The sequence below is a fragment of the Azolla caroliniana genome, unplaced genomic scaffold, assembly GCF_043228905.1.
Source record: "Azolla caroliniana isolate FFs.n. ecotype wild unplaced genomic scaffold, voAzoCaro1.0.p SCAF_4, whole genome shotgun sequence".
Lineage (NCBI taxonomy): Eukaryota > Viridiplantae > Streptophyta > Polypodiopsida > Salviniales > Salviniaceae > Azolla > Azolla caroliniana.
This window is the reverse complement of record NW_028230439.1, coordinates 14,061,013-14,075,755: the sequence shown is the minus strand read 5'-3', so window position 1 is coordinate 14,075,755 and position 14,743 is coordinate 14,061,013. Positions and strand designations below refer to the sequence as shown.

Genomic DNA, 14,743 nt, shown 5'->3' with positions numbered 1-14,743 from the left:
TCAGATTTATCTCTGTCTTCATTTTCATTGTCTTCATCAATCTCTGCATTCTGTTTTGGGTTGTACTAGCTGCCCAACTCATCAAATATTACATCCCGACTTACCACGATCTTTTTTGTCAGAGGGTTATAACATCTATACCCTTTTTGCTCTTCTGAATATCCAACAAAAATACGTTTTTCAGCTTTTGGATCAAGCTTATTTCTCACTTCAGCAGGTACATGTACAAATGCAAGGCATCCAAACACTTTTAAGTGTTCTAAACTAGACTTTCTACCATAGAAACACTCTTCAGGAGTTACTTCATGTACTCTCAATGTTTTACATCTATTTAGAATGTAGTTTGCCGTGTTTACAGCTTCTGCCCAATAATACAATGGCATATTTTTCTCTATCATTAATGCCCTTGCTATGTTCACCAAAGTTTTGCTTTTTCTCTTAGCAACTCCATTTTTGTTACGGGCATGACCATTTAATATGCCGTGGTGAGAATTTACCGTAGTATTCTATACACGTGGATAAGTGTGAGGGTTAAACGAGAGTGTAAAGAAGGGGAGGATTACTTTTAATCCTCGGGATTGAGACAACCCATTTGGTCAAGTGTGAACTTGCTTGGGGGCCTTGGGTATCGCTATAAATAAGAGGCCTAGCTACCCTCATTTGATAATCTTTTGACTACATCGAGACTCTGCTCTTGTGGTGGGTCAACCTTGTAGCGAGCGCGCCAGAACCAGGTACGACTCAACGCCACGGCGGTGGTATGGGACGCCGATCGAGGCTCGAGTCCTTCTCGATCCCTTCGGTCGGGGGTGGTCGGGTGGATCGGCACCCTTCTTTCTCTTTCTCCTTTCTATCTATCATTACTTTATCCTTATCTTAAGCTTACTTTAGTACCTAGATCTCTAATATTTGGTATCAGATTTATGTACTAATGTTTCTTTGTTTTTCATTTGTCGTTTGATTGATGGTGATCGATCAATGTGCGGTCGGCCTTGATCCAGACAACGATCAACAAAGAACTTCGGTAACTCTTTCCAGAATTTTTTTTCTATTCTCTCTTCTCCCATCTAATCATGTGTTTAGTTTATATGTCATTTTTTTTCATTAAGTCAATGATGTTGTAGTGGTCTTTAATTGATTATCGAAAACGTTTACATATGTGCACGAGGTCAATACCTCATTTGACATATTAATAATATGTGATGAGCGTCGTATGCGTACGAGGTTAATACCTCAATTACGTATTACGTTCACGAACATATGTTACATTTGCGTATGAGTTTAATACCTTGATTTGTTGTAAACGATATGCGGTTGGTCTCGTATGCGTAAGAGGTCAATACCTCAATTGCATATTACGATGATCTCTTATTTCTGGATGTTTCGTGTGCGTAGAGGTATATACCTCGATTACGTATCTCGATCACATCATTTGTGGCTATTTAATATAACGATATGTTTAATATAGGCATATGTGGTCACATATATACGTATTTGATCGTATATATGTGATAAGTAAACATATGTGTATATTCGTTATTACGTGATTATATCGAAAGTTGTCCTTGTCGGGAAAAGGATATTGGTGGCCGTCCTCACATTTTTGTGAGAGTGGCGTTGTCACCATCCCTTTTTCAACAATTTTTTATTGTTGATAACCCCATTGATGACCTCGATTTCGTTACGTAAAGAAACGCCAATAGCCATAATGATGTTGAGTACATAGGGCTTGACCCACTTCAAGTGAGGTCGCTCCAATGACGCACGTATCCAACATCCCTCCCTCGTTACATGGATACGATGCCACCATGAGCTCGTTCTTACGAGAGGCATTCGTAATGACGTGACCATGTGATGGCCCACGTGAGCCTACTACGAAATGAGGGCTCATTTGGCTTGACCATTAGGTTGCACTTTGGCGTATGCCATCGTAATTACGAGACTTGAGGTTAGGTAACGTACCAACATAGTTTTGGTAAATGAGGGCGAAATAAGGACCCTTGACATATATGTTCTTTTAAAAAAAAACATATATGATCAATTGCCTCGCATATCTCTTATACGCATCAAACATTAAGCATTCGAGAAGAGCAACTTACTTGGTTGGCTCGTGTTTAATGTATTTGTTCTCGAGGTCTCGAGTTCAAATATGACCAAGACCATACAACATCCTTGATACATATGACTATAACACATGTTTAGACTTAAGGTCTAAGTGCACCTCAGGGTCCTCGTAATAGGACTTAAAGAGCCGAAACCACATATGTGGGCACCGAAACGTAGTTTATTGTTAACATTTTTTTCGCGTATAAACTATTCATGACGCGAACATACATGGTTGAGCCTCGGGGAGCCACCATGAAAAAATCGATATAGAGATCCGGGAAAGACATTTATTTGTCACCCCCATGGTTTTTAAAACACCTTTGTGTTACCATAGTAACCTGATCTTGAACCTCATCTCATACGTCTAGAGGGGTATTGACATGAGATCATGATATCGATTAATGTTTGCCCATGATATGTTTACATCACAACATGATGTTATGACTATCTCTCTGACCTTATCCTATTTCTTTTCCAGAAATAATCTTTAATGGCTCAAATTAACGACCGGATGTCATCCGCTCAAGCGGAAGGAACTCAAGGGAATCCTCCTGGACAAATGTCCACTGAGATGTATTTGGCACAAATAACCCAATACCTTAGTTTCACCGCTCAACAGATGACCGAACTTCGGCAATCTCAAAGTGCTCTCGAGGCACGTGTCATTAGTCTACAACGTGAGACTAATAGACCTGATGAGCGACAAGGTGAACCATCATTTGTCGTTAAGCCATTTACGGGAGACAAAAAGGAAAAAACCGAAGAAGCAATCTGCACATGGCTGGGACGATGGGAGTCTCATTTTGAGCTCTATCCCACGCTAGATAGTACGAAGATTGCATATGTCGGCCGAGAACTCGGGGGAGCAAATATTAGAGATCTAGGTACTAAAGTAAGCTTAAGATAAGGATAAAGTAATGATAGATAGAAAGGAGAAAGAGAAAGAAGGGTGCCGATCCACCCGACCACCCCCGAGCGAAGGGATCGAGATGGACTCGAGCCTCGATCGGCGTCCCATACCACCGCCATGGCGTCGAGTCGTACCAGGTGCTCTCGCGCTCGCTACAAGAGTTGACCCACCACAAGAGGAGAGTCTTGATGTAGTCAAAAGATGATCAAATGAGGGTAGCTAGGCCTCTTATTTATAGCGATACCCAAGGCCCCCAAGCAAGTTCACACTTGACCAAATGGGTTGTCTCAATCCCGAGGATTAAAAGTAATCCTCCCCTTCTTTACACTCTCGTTTAACCCTCACACTTATCCACGTGTATAGAATACTACGGTAAATTCTCACCACGGGATATTAAATGGTCATGCCCGTAACAATTTTGTTGTGGAGTATATCTACATGTAAACTGTCTCCTTATCCCTTGATTAGATAGAAAATCAAAAAACTCATTTGAGAAGTATTCTCCTCCTCCATTAGATCTTAGGCATTTTATTCTAGCTCCAACCTACTTTTCTACCATGCATTTAAACTTACAAAAACAATCAAACACTTCACTTTTTTCTTTCATGAAGTAAACCCATGTTATCCTTGAGCAATCATCAATGAAGGTTACATAAAATCTGCAGCCACCAATAGATGCATTTTTTGTTGGTCCCCATGCATCCGTATGTACCAAATCCAACAGATTTTTACTTACATGTCTTTCATGAGGGAAAGGCAACTTGTTTTGCTTTCCATATTGACATGCTTCACATACTTTTCCCATCTCACAGTCTTTTAGCTTAGGTAGTCCAACCACTACATCTTTCCTCAACATATTTTTCAAAGTTTGCATGCTTATGTGATTGATTCTTTTATGCCACATTTCCACATCTGAGATTACACTCATTCCTTCTACAAACATGGCTATAATCTTCCTAGGCATATCCACATCTAACACAAACATCCTTGCTTCTCATTTTCCTTTTGCAATGAGCTTTCCATTTTTCTCTATGAAGCATCCACTTTGCTTAAACTTAACCTGCATTCCTTGCTCTACTATTTGTCCAACAGAAATAAGATTTTTAGCAAGGTTTGGAACATGCATTACATTCAAAATATATTTTGTCTTTCCTCTTTCTTCCTACAATGGGATATCTCCAACATGCTCTATTTGGTGACTAGTATTTTCACCTGTCTGTACATAACCAGGAATCTCTGGTTCTCTTAACCTTTCAAACTAGTTTTTATGTCCTGTCATATGATTAGATGCCCCAGAATCTACATACCACATAAACTCTTCATTGCATCTCTATGAACATTCAACCACTGTTGTTGTTTCATGTTACATCACAAATGCACCATCTTTATCACAATCTTCACTAGTTTAGGCATAATTATTTAACTGTCTCTTCCCTCTTTTCTCTTCATTTTTCTTTTTATAGCATTCAACCTGTGTGTGGCCTGGTTTTCCACAATACCAACAACCATCATCATTCAAATAGGTTTGCTTACCTCTTCCTCGATTGGTCCCCCTGCCTCTGATGTTGTTTCTTCCACTTACAGCCTGTTGTCCTCTTCCTTGATAACTATTGTTGTTGGTTCTAGTTGAACCAAATCTTCCATGGCCTCTTCCTCGGCCTCTTCTAGCAATATTGTAGGGCTTGGCCCTCATTCTCTGAGTTTCCTTTGTTTACATCATCCATTTGATTTCTTTCTTCTACTACAAGCATTGAAACCAGATCTAGAAACTTGGGATATTATCCTTTATGAGAATAGATGTTTTGAAACTCTTGTATTGAGGTCCTCGGCCTCTTAAGCATATTTCCACCTTATCATCATCTTCTACCTTCACATTGATAGAAGCAAGTGATTCACATATGCTCTTTATTTTCAGAGCATACTCATTCACTAACATCTTACCTTTTTCCAAGGTATTTAGCTCAGTCTTCAACTGGAGCTTTCTTGCCTTTGTATTCACTGCAAACAGTTTTACTAAATTATCCCAAGCTTCTTTTGGAAGCATAGCATCCTATATGTGTCCAAGCATCGAATCTGAAATGCTAAGTGATAGCCAATGCATTACCTTTCTTGCCCCTTGATTCCAATCTTTAAATGCTTTGATCTGTGCTGTTGTGGCATTTTCTTCCGGGATCTTTGGAGCCTCTTCTAGGTCTCCTTCAATGTAATCCCAATATCCTTTCCCCATAAGGAAATTTGTCATTCTAAATTTCCATGCCGGGAAATTGTTTTTATCTAATTTCTCTGTAACGATTTGGCCTGCATTCTCAGCAACCATTTTCTCTTTCTATTAGGGCTTTTGCTACAATTACTTCAACAAGTAACTCTCTGATTCAGATCAACAAACAAAGGCACTGTTATACTCTTCTTTATGAGCAACTCTGCTCTGATACCATGTTACGAAGGCGCTTCGGCTCTTCTGTGTGCACAACGGATCGTGATGTGCTAGATCGTTTAGTGCTCAAGACAGAAAAAAGGGAAGGGGAAGGAGGCTTACCTCTGCACAATCCAAAAAACTTCTACTTCATTACACGCAGAGCTCAACTCGCTCTCGTCTATTTTCTGTTTTTCTATTCTTACTCTCTCTACACTACTCTCACTCTTCTACACTACTTACTACTTTTCTACTTTTTACCTAAGTACATAAGTGACTTTATATATGCAGCTAATTAGATGTCTGTAGCTAAATAGTTGTCAATAGCTAAATAGTTGTTTCACCTCTATGTCCACTAGTAGCTAATTAGCTAATAGCTACTATAGCTTATTTCTGAATAAACATCACATAGATTTGTTGAGCTTCCTTCTCAACACAAATAGGTATATCAATGGATCTCCCGTACAATTTTTGTTTGATTTAGGAAGCTCATACAACTTTGTGAATGATCGTTTGGTTCATATATGGGGAATCCAACCCACCGTTAGTGATCACACCTATACGGTGCACTTGGATGATGGAAGAGTACAATACATCAATGGGGCGATTCATTCATTAGGAATTTCTATTGATACTAATATAGAGGAAGTAGACTTCCATGTAATGAATCTTTGTACCACTTATGTAATACTGGGTTATACTCGGTTCTATAATAAAAGCTCTTCTTTATCTATTGATTGGGTTCATCATTCAATAACATTTGTACTGAATGATTGTAGTCATTTTATTCAATGTGTAAATAAACAATCCCTCTCGATTGTTTCCTCTCCATCAATATCCGAGTTGTCTTGTTCTACTCTATTTTATTGTGTACTTGATCCGGACATTCATGTTTACAATATCGATAATGTCTTGGTTCAATTAACATATTTTGAACAATATCAACTTGATGAAATCTTAAATGATTTTCGTGATGTTTTTTCTGAGTGAACTACCAGATGGGTTACCTCCTAAACGTAATATAGACCATCGTATAGATATTGTACTTGGCGTTGCACCAATAAGTATACCTCCTTATCGCTTAAGTCGATTCGAAGAGGATGAGGTATCTAAGCAACTCAAGGACTATTTACAAATGGGTTATATACGTTATAGTAAATCTCCATGGGGTGCACCAATTCTCTTAGTTAAAAAGAAAGAGGGCACATGGCATATGTCTATTTATTACCGATGCTTGAATAAAGTGACGATCAAGAATTCGTATACATTGCCCCGGGCTAACGATCTAATTGACCGTCTCTAGGGAGCTCGGTATTTTACGAAACTTGATCTCCATACTAGCTACCATCAAATTCGTATAAGTGAGGACGATGTTCCTAAAACAACATTTCGTATGCGTTATGGCCATTATGAGTTTTTGGTTATGCCTTTTGGTTTGACCAATGCTCTAGCTACATTTTAACAAGAAATGAAAGACATTTTCCGAGAACAAATTGGAAAATTTGTCGTTATTTTCTTGGATGATATTTTAGTTTATAGTTGTACATTACAAGAACATGCTAAACATGTCCGCTTTGTTTTACAAACGTTATGCGAAGATCTCAAAATGTGAGTTCTTCAAGAAATCAATTACTTATCTTGGACGTCTCATAACCGAACGAGGAGTTGAAATTGATCCTTCTTGCATCGAGAAAATCAAGCTTTGGCCCACTCTTCGGAATATTCGAGAAGTTCGATCATTCCTTGGTTTTGTCGGGTTTTTGCGAAAATCCCTTCGTAATTACTCCCAATTGACAACGTCATTTACTGATCTTCTAAAAGATCAAACGCGTAAGTCTACAAAACCTATTGTCTAGAATGCTACACTAGCTAGACCTCGCCTTTAAGGAACTGAAGGACCTGGTATGCAAGGCTCCTTTGCTTCTTTTACCTAATCCTTCAAAACCTTTTGAGGTTGAAACCGATGCAAGCGATTATGTTATAGGTGTTGTCTTATATCAAGATGGTAAACCAATAGCATTTGAGAGTAAGAAACTTGATTCTGCTCAATGTTGATATATCGTTCAAGAAAATGAATTATTTGCAGTTATACATGCGCTCAAAACATGGCCCCATTATCTTTATGGAAATCGCTTTGCGGTAACTACGGACCACGAGTTCTTGAAACTTAAGTTACAATGGGTTGATCTCATCCAGGACATTGATTTTTCCAACGATATCGTAAAGGTTTCATGAACACTGTCCCTAATGCACGAAGTCGCATCTGTGAAGTTAACATGCTTAGCTTCACTGAAATAACATTAGATCTTTATGATCACCTTCGAGGAAAGTATCCTGATCACATTTATTTTGCGAAATACTAGGCAAGAGTTGAGTCTGGAATAGACACCACCACATCCTCGAAGGAATACTTCCACATTGCTAACGGTCTACTCTACCGTAATGGGAAGGTTTATATACAACAAGTAACAACTTAGCCTAATGGTAAGTCAATTGTATCTTAACTTGGAGGTGCAAGGTTCAAACTTTACTTCCACCCCTTGGTATGCACGAGTCATTTCATTCATATTTACAACATGCTAACGTACGAGTGTGCCCCATTCATTCGTGTGCACATTGCACCTTCTCGATTTTCTCCGTTCCATGTGATTTTCACACCGTTGCCAAAAAACTTCACGACAGTGTAATCTATCTCATTATCACCCAACCTGACCTTAGTTATCTAGTCATCCTCCTTCGTCAATTCATGCAAACACCACATGATATGCATCTAGATTTTTCTAAGAGAGCGCTACGTGAGTGGCAACATGGATTATGCATTCTCTATAAACAATTTGATTCAAAGGGTACATAGGTGCTGACTGGGCCATATCATGGAGCAACAAGACGCATCCAATTGTCACGTTATCAAGCATAGAGGTTGAAAACTATTGTGAAATGTTGACCCTCCTTATGGGAGAAAAGGCTGATGTGAACCAAAGCCGGCTACGGAGCTGGCTATGCACAAAGGGTCGGCTATGAGCCGGTCGTGATCAGTTGGGTGCCGATCCGGCCAAGAACTGTTATATTGAGCTAGGGACAAATATCTAAATACATATTTTTATATATATGTATGTATGTAAGAATAAACCCTAGGTGTGCAAATCTATATAATCAGAGATATACACATACACATTAGTGGGTGAGAGTTATTAATCAAGGAGCAATGAGGAAGAGGAGCAGAAGGACCAATTGATGGGCTGTTTCCCCCCCATCAATGCAACGATCGGTGTTGTGTCGATGCCACTACTTCTATTGCTATCGTGTCGGCGACCAATGCAAAACAATAAACCTAGGATTCACTTATTTATGCCTCTTTTTCACACATTCACTAATTTTGTCGCAAACTTTTTATCATCAAAATACTATCAGAGCATTTAAAACACATAGGCACAAATTTACACAATTACACATTTTCCCACCCAAATATTGCACAAAGAGGACAACATATGTTTCATTGACACATACAACATTATTCCACACACATAATTCCTATCAACAAGGGCACCATTAGAATTCAAGATAGGAAACCCAAACAAAAGAAGCATGAATGAGTGCCAACTCATCTAGTGACTCTACATTTCTACCACAATGCCATCAAAACCATCCTCCTTAGTTTAGGACTTGATGGACTTGTTGTACATGTCACACCGGTCTCTTATTGAGGTATGTTCTTCTATTACAATTATAATTTCCAGTTGAGCAATTGAATGAACCAAAGAATTATCTCCTTGTCAACGGTTTTAAACTCTAGTAAGACTTCACATCAATCACATCATAGCATGCTTGGGTGACTATTTAGAATGATATGTTTAGGTGTTATAATGGATTATATAAATGGCAAGCATAATTGGTTGACGGTAAATGTTGATCATGGGTTGAAAGGCTTACATCATGGGATTTGGATCCTTGTTCATTTTGAGCCTTTCATGAGGTACATTCCTCTCTAAGAACTTTGTCGCAATTTAAATCATGAGTCCAAGTCCTGGTGAAGGTTGTGGTTTATGTTAATCATGATTGATGGTTTATGTACAAACATTAATGGTGAAGGTTGTCGTTTATGTTAATCCTAAGTCCTAACAAACATCTAGTCAAGTTTTTAATGAAAAAATACATTGATAAAGTGTTGGACAGATTTTGTATGGCTACTGCAAAGCCTGTTGCAGTGCCATTACAACCATATGATAAAATCTCTAAGGAAGATCTCCTAAGACACAAGAAGCAATCAATGACATACAAGGTGTACCTTATGCTTCAGCTTGTGGTTCACTTGTATACTATGGTTGCTACTAGACCTGATATTGCCTATGCAGTGGGAGTTGTAAGCCGATTCATGGCTAATCCGGGCAAGGCACATTGGAATATAGTAAAGTTCATTATGAGGTACTTAAAAGGGACTGAAAATAAATGCCTCTATTATGGAAAAGACCCATTAGAGTTAAAGGGTTTTTGTGACTCTGACATGGCAAGTGATCTGAATACATGGAAATCCACAAGCGGCTATGTATTCACACTTGCAGATGGTGTTATATCATGGTGTAGTAAGCTGCAAAAGATTGTTGCTTTGTCCACTACCGAGGCCGAATACATTTCAGTCACTAAGGCTTCTAAGGAAGCAATATGGTTAGCGCGTGTTTGCAGTGAGTTTGGTTTGCCTAAACAGGCACCTATGCTTGGTTGTGATAGCTAGAGTGCCATCTATTTGGCAAAGAATGTTATGTTTCATGCACGCACAAAACATATTGATGTGCGATATCACTTCATTCGAGAAGTTCTTGAGGATTGCCTTATCACATTGATTAAGGTCCATACATCACAAAACCCTGCAGATGTACTCACAAAATGCTTATCCAAAACACAACATCAGATATGTATACAAATGGTGGGAGTGACGTAGCTTAAAGGCGTCATTTATGCCTTTAAGTGGGAGGTTGTTGGGGTAAACACCCTAAATGACCCCTTATATTGTGTAAATGTGTATAGGCCTATTTATAAAGGCCAAAAGTCACTAATCACTTTTTGTTGAACGGGCATGCTCAACCAGATCCAGATTGGTATTTGGAACGGAGAACCAGATAGGTACCTAAATTGGTGTTGGATATATCGGTATGCGGAACTTAGAGCCCGAGCGGAGAACCGGATCGTACTCTGGAATAGTGAGAACCGATAGGATGTTGGAGCCTACTGTTTGAGCCTAGTACGTAGGCATATTCCTTAGAGTTAGTGTCAGTCGCTCATATGAGCATTGAAGTACATGTCAATACTTCTGTCAGTCCTTTTAAGGACTTGTATAAAGAGTGTTCTGTAGGACATTTGTATGAATAGAGTGTGATTATTTTGAATTGAGTTTACTGTTCTACTCTCTCTGTCTCTCCCGTGTATTCAAGCTTTCCATTAAACCTTCGTTCTGTGTTCTGTTGTTATTCTGACTAGCTGATTTTGTCTTAGCTTCTGCACATTATCTTTTACATGGTGTCAGAGAGCCAGGGTTGAGAATCCTCTACTGCCAACGAGTGACACTCACAAAAAAACCCTATAACACCCGGTAAAGAACACAAAGGAGAGAATGGACCAAGGAATGCCTAGCTCACTCCCAACGGAGAAGCTCGACAGATCCAAATATGCATCTTGGTCGTACAAGATGCACCAGTACTTGCTCGGGTATGGCTACTGGAGTTATGTCGACGGAGCTAACGATACGGCACCTGATGCGGCACACAGGGACTTCCCAGCTTGGGAACAAGCGGCAAGCAAGGTAATGTACTGCTTCACCTCTAGTGTCGGTGATTAGCTGCTCAACCATATCTGGCATGCCAAGATGCCAAAGGAAGCTTGGGGAAACCTGAAAAGAGGTCTTCTCCACAAGCACCACAGCCCGGAAGCTGCAACTCCGATAGGAATTGAGCAATGGGGCCCAACTACACGGCCCATATCAAAAACATCTACAATTCACTTGCCTCCATCAACGTGACCGTCGAGGAGGATGAGATGGTGCAGGTCTATCTCAGGGGCCTGTCATCGAAGTTCAGAGCATTCTGGTCTGCAGTATGTACAAGGGAGCATACACCCTCCTTTTTCGACTTACAGTCGATGGTCCTTGTAGAGGTGAACCACACGGGTGCGTCGACGAGCATGCACACCGACAACAAGATGTTGTACACGGAGGAAGAGAGGTCCCGTGGTCATGATGGACGGAGTGGATCGGCCCACAATGCAGGCGGCCAACATGAGCAGAATCGGAGGCACAAAGATGGTATCGATAGCAATTTCGGACCCTCCAGAAGTAGGGGGAGTCAAGGTGGTAGAGCCAGAAACTGGCAAGGAAAGGCCGAAACGGAATGCTGGTACTGTGGTCGGAAGGGCCATAAAGAAAGGGAGTGTTGGAAGAAGAGAGCTGATTCGGACAAAGCCGGATCGAGTCAGAAAGACGCGGACATGCGTCATCGATCGCACTTCGTTGTCGGGTCAGAGAGAGTCGGGTCGGAACCGGCCCTCGTAATGAAGCATAAGGCCAACCGGATGGGAGTATCCAACTCAAAGTCGGAAGAAGTTTGGTATGTGAACTTCGGAGCTTCAAACCACATGATGAACCACAAAGAGTATCCAACTCAAAGTCGGAAGAAGTTTGGTATGTGAACTTCGGAGCTTCAAACCACATGATGAACCACAAAGAGTGGTTCTCCTTTCTCAAAAAGTTGGAGAAGTCGGGGGTAGTCGAAATCGAGGACGACACCCCGCATCCCATCGTGCGCATGAGATGTCCCTCTGAGCCATGTCGGTTAGAAGGGAATCATGAGGAACGTCCTACATGTACGGACAATCACCAAGAACTATGTCGGTCAGTCTGATCGTAGATCAAGGTGTTGTCCACCATAGGAGGACAAATGTAAATAACACATAATAAAGAAGCGTATTAATTATAATAGAAGCGTTGAAGTAACGGGTGTAACGGTTCACGCAGGAAGCATAACCGACTAGGGCATGTGTATATGAAGGGCCTATGAACATTGTAAAGGGTTAGCGCATTTTTGAGCACAGTCGTTTAATATAATTTCTGTCTTCTCTAAGCTCCATCTCTTATCTCTGGTCTCTTCTCTGTTCTCTCTGTGTGAGTGTTTAAGCGTAAATGTGCAAGAGGAGTACATGCGCATTGTTACGCACATTAGGAGCTCGGTTGTAGCCGTCTCCAGTTTTATGCCTTACGTAAACACGCTCTAACGGTATAAGTCAATACGTTCCAAGTGCTACGCAAGATCCTACCCTTGCACCACGATCACCTGGATACCTACCCCAAAGGACTAAGGGCAGGCAATGTTCCTAACTGGCAACATTTTTGGCACGCCCGGTGATCTGTGAATCCTCATAGCCGAGCAGCAAGGGATGGATGTCTAGCCGCCGACGTAATAGAGAACCCACTTGACAAGATGAACCACTAACTAGGTCAGTCACTTGACAGACAAAAGAACGCGTTGTGCGAAAACCACGCCTCAGTGACCGTGCCCCTTCTCTCCTGGAATATACGATAGAATCCACGCTCACGAAGCAAAGTGGCATCAAGCAGGAAGCCCTATCGCCACCGGATCAAGCTATAGTTACAAAGGCTCACAAGAAGCCTCATCTCGATAGCAGCAACAACCCCTTTCTCAGCACAACCGTCGCAACCAGCATGGCTTTCTCCTACCCCCGTTTCAACGGCGAAACCGATGCCACGAACCACATTTGGTCGCATTCCTCAGCATTTGGAACGCTAATCACATGGCACAATGACTTCCGGAGGTTCACGCAACGAAGATCGTCGAGTTCAGGATAACCTTAGACGACCGCGCTGCTCGCTGGCATTCCTCGCTCAATATCATGTCGTTCACGACGTTTGACCAGCTTCAATCGTCATTTTTGTAATTCATCCATCGGAGTGTCCCGCAACGTGAGATTATCGGCCAGTTTTACACCATCAAACAAATTTCGAAAGAATCCGTAGATGATTTCAGTCTACGATTTGAAAGCCTACGGCGTCAACTCACACGTGTTCCGATGGAGGACGAGGCTAAGGACATATTTTTGGCAGCGTTACGACGACCCATCAGGACTACACTGACTACACAAAATGTGAAGGATGAGACGGCGGACATGATTATCGAGTCGGCGTTGCAGCTCGAACTAGAAGACGAGGATGAAGGATTTTCTATGGCATCGCTCCGGCAGGCATTGCCCCACGACAAGGAATATCGATTCCGCCAAGGCATTCAATGTACAATCTGCTTGAACTCAGGGCACTCTGTAGTGGATTGTAATATGTGGATATGTTGCCCCATTTGCCATTCGCGAGCGCATACGGTGGACCAGTGCGAATATAATATGTTGAACTAGGCCACACCGATAGTTCACCATATGGAACCACAATGACAATACTACCGAAATGACCAAGTTCGTCAAGAAGAACGTTACCGTCATTTTGAGATTTCTGTGGTCGTGCTCGCGTTGGAAGCCCCAGGAGCATACCCAATTTTGTTAGGCAGACCATGGTTACGGTTTCCTAATATCAAGTAGAATTGGCAGCATAACTCCATTAGCTTCCGACGTGGACGAAGCAAGGTCCGCGTACCGACGCAGGAAACATCCACACTGACCAAAGCTATAATGCCACTATACACAAAAGAAATTAATATGCTAGAAGGTTTGGAGGATACAGTGTTGGACGCGTACCTCGACGAAAACCCGCGGATAATACCATTATTTGAAATTGATGTCCTCGAGGCCGCTAGTGAGTACGCCCCAACAAGTACGCCCCAAGAAGAGGAATACGAACCTGATCCCGAGTCTATGTTGGAGCTAAGCAGAGCACGAGAAGCGTTCGAGAAGAAAATGGAAATCTCGCAAAGGGTTATCACGTCCGCATTGGAGGAGATTAATATCGGAACCACAAAGGTTCCACAGCTGCTCTCAATCGCTAAGGACCTGATGCCAAATGAGAAAACGGCCATGACGGTGCTACTCCGGGAATTTAAGGATGTCTTCACATGGTCTCATGAAGACATGAAGGGTTGGACCCGAAATTTTATGAACACAAGATTAACTTGGCCATAGATGCAAAACCGGTGCAGCAGAGACGCTATTGTATGAACCCAAATTACGCAGCCCGTGTAAAGGAAGAAATTGACAAGCTCTTGAAAGCGGGGTTCATCCGACCAGTAAAACAGGCCACATGGTCGAGTCCGATAGTGGTGGTGCCAAAGAAAAATGGGAAAATACGTGTATGCGTCGATTACCGTAAATTA

At 41.4% G+C, this 14,743-nt stretch overlaps 1 pseudogene; it reads left to right on the top strand.

Moving 5' to 3' along the window:
• The first annotated feature begins 9,609 nt into the window (after positions 1-9,609).
• Positions 9,610-10,158, top strand: LOC147865114 (secreted RxLR effector protein 161 pseudogene; annotated as a pseudogene).
• The last annotated feature ends 4,585 nt before the right edge of the window (positions 10,159-14,743 follow it).